A 3,105-nucleotide genomic window follows, 5' to 3' on the forward strand; every position below is an offset into this window, starting at 1 on the left:
TATAATGCATAAAATAATGTGAGTATATAATCAATGATTGTACAGTGAATATGTCATGCTGTAAACAAATGTACATTTGCACTTTTCAATGTATGTTTATTCTTTTTTATTTATTTGTATTTGATTTTATTTTTATATATCTATGTGATGAGTGCTGCTTGAAAGTATAACTGGAAAACAGCAACCGAATGTTGCATGTTCACATTAGGAATGAAATTTATGAAATATTAAATTTCAGAGTAAAGCGTTTTCAAACGTTTTTACTTCCAAATGTATGTATCCTGCCATGTCTGAGGAGCTGCAAGTCCTCTGCTTTCCGCTGAACATTTTTAGAATATCTGGAATCGTGTGCGTCACTGGTGTAGATTTAAAAAAAGAAGAACAAAGAATCAGAAGTGAGAGAAGGTAACACAGGAATGTGTGAAATGTGCTGGGAGGAAGACGGATAATCAACAGTCAACCAAATGCATCATTATGTAGCTAAAGAGACTGGCGATCGCTTTAGGAACAAACTGGATCAGAGAGCAGATCTGCTTCACTGTTCAGTCCTGCACAGACTGGAGGCTGCAGGTGGAGGTTTGGATTCTGTCATTAATAGCAATAGTCAACATTGTGATGTTTAATTGTTATACCTCCCACTGCTGTGGCATCAGTCAGTTCATATGTCTTATATTAAGAGCTTGATTTGAGTCATTTTGTTCCGACTGATTTTATTATGTGCAATAACCATCCAAAGGTGTTTTAACTCTATGAGACCAGTTTCGTGAAGGGAAAATGTGACGCTGCAATGCGTCTGTTTTTCATCTGTTCATTGTGTTTTTGTTGCTTCTGTTCAGAAACTAATTTGGTGGACGTGTTTACTGGATGGCCCTCTTACGGATTTAATTACAGGGACGGAAACAGAATCAAAATAGTGAAATGTTCTGTAGATGGGTGCTGGATAAGCTAAAGCCACTGGGCAGATGTTGCCATCTGAATGCCAGACCCCGTCAAGATAATTGGTTCTCAATGTGTAGCATGGGAGAAATACTGGGTACAGCCAGTTTTACTGCCAACACAACAGATATGTGTTTTAACCCTCCCCGAATTATATAAAAAGCCATGAGTTGGTAGTAGACCTGCAGGTATGACTTTGTATGATGAAAAAAAAAAAAGAAATGGCTCCAACCTCGGAACAAAGCAGGGATAATTAGTGTTGAAGTCATTAACCAGTCTGGGAACGTCTCGGCCTGAGGTCGTAAGGCCTGTGGTACCAAAGAAGAAAACAAATCATCCTTCCTCTGCTATGAAATGTGAAGCGTGCAGAGTGAGATTATGTCGTCAAATGTTCTCATTAATTTCCTGACCAAAGAGAGAGCTCTGAAAGGACGTCCAGTGGGAACCTCTGAGATTTTCCTTATTTCTTTCTCATGCATAAAATGGCCACACTCCTGAAGATCTGTTTTCCAGTGTCCCTTTTAGGTCAGAAACGTGATCATTACTGACAGATGTGATTTGGCTTCAGTGGAAAATCTGATTCAATGTAATCATGTGCAAGCAGTATTCTGGAAGTGACTGTGTGGGATGCGGCTGATGAGACTATGTACAAAATCCAAAAGCTTTTTTCACTCTCTTCAACAGTTTTTCTTTTAATCGTGTCACCATGTCACCTGTTTGTCATAATAAGCCACCTGACTTCAGTGCACTCTATCATGCATGGTAAACAATAATATGCAGGCTATCCCTACAGAAAGCTATGATTGTCTGATTGAAAGTTAGTCATGGAAAAGAACGCTGTTAAACACAAACTGTTTTTAGTTTTGTTTGGTATCAATTGTTTATCATTTACAGGTTACACCATGGTTTCTCAACTCAAAAAATGCAAGTTCTGTATACTGAACGCTGTTCCAAGGATTATAATAAAGATCATTTATAACCTTTGCCCTCGCTCAGTGAGATGATTCGGTCAAACATTGACCATGAGGCTTATACATGGCCTCTTTAAACAGTTTTTTCTCCATACTTTCCAGTACAAAAGGGTTGTGAATGCACCTATGTGATCGTGTAGATTTAGAGATGTTTAGACATAACCCATCTTTATTCACTTGTCATGTAATTGTGACATGAGACACTGGTTTTAGATTTAAAGTCACAGTAGAACCATCACAACCATTTCCACAATATCCAGTATTGCCTTGGCCAGTATTTCATGTCATATATTAACACAAAAAGACCTCTTTATTGAAAGCAAATACCTCCAACTGTGGATGGATTATATATTTTTACCTCCAAAAGATGTAAATGAACTGCAAGGAGACACAAAATAACTATAAAATGGGAAAAACAATCACAGAGACACAAAGCAACCACAGGGAGACACAAAATGACTACAAATCAGGGTTGGAAATTAGCACCAGCCAAATGCTGGTAAAATATGCATGTCACAGCTAAATTTCCTTCCTTCACCAGCCGAAAAAACAATGATAATTCATTGAGTGGCTGGAAGATTTTACTCTCCACCAACCACAGCATCAAGTGGACATAAAAATTAATTTCCAACCCTGCCACAAAGTCACACAAAACAACCAAAAAGGACAAAAAAATAACCTCAGAGATTCACAAAATTACCTCAGAGACCAGACACCTACAAAAAGACATAAAACAACCAAAGAGACACACAAAATGACAACAAGGAGCCACAAAATAACCAAATATGACACAAAAAATTTCCTTAATTAGGCTAGAAATTATCTAAGAATAATAATAAGAGACCCAAACAACTACAAACAGACAGAAAACAACCACAAGGAGACACAAAATGGCTGCAGTGACACACAAAATGGCACAAAAAAGACATGAAACAACCACAAAGACACGCAAAACCATCAAAAGAAGACACAAAATTACCTTAAAGTGACACAGACACCGTCAGAAAGATACAAAAAAATTTGAGACCCAAACAACCACAAAAAGTTACAAAATAACCACAGTGAGACACAAAATTACTACAAAGAGACACAAAATCATCAAAAAAAGACACAAAACCACAAGTGGACATAAGAATTAACTTCCAACCCTGCTTCAAGTCACACAAAATGACCAAAATGGACAAAAAATGATTACAAG

Source organism: Epinephelus fuscoguttatus, linkage group LG12 (genome assembly GCF_011397635.1).
Source record: "Epinephelus fuscoguttatus linkage group LG12, E.fuscoguttatus.final_Chr_v1".
NCBI classification, from domain to species: Eukaryota; Metazoa; Chordata; class Actinopteri; order Perciformes; family Serranidae; genus Epinephelus; species Epinephelus fuscoguttatus.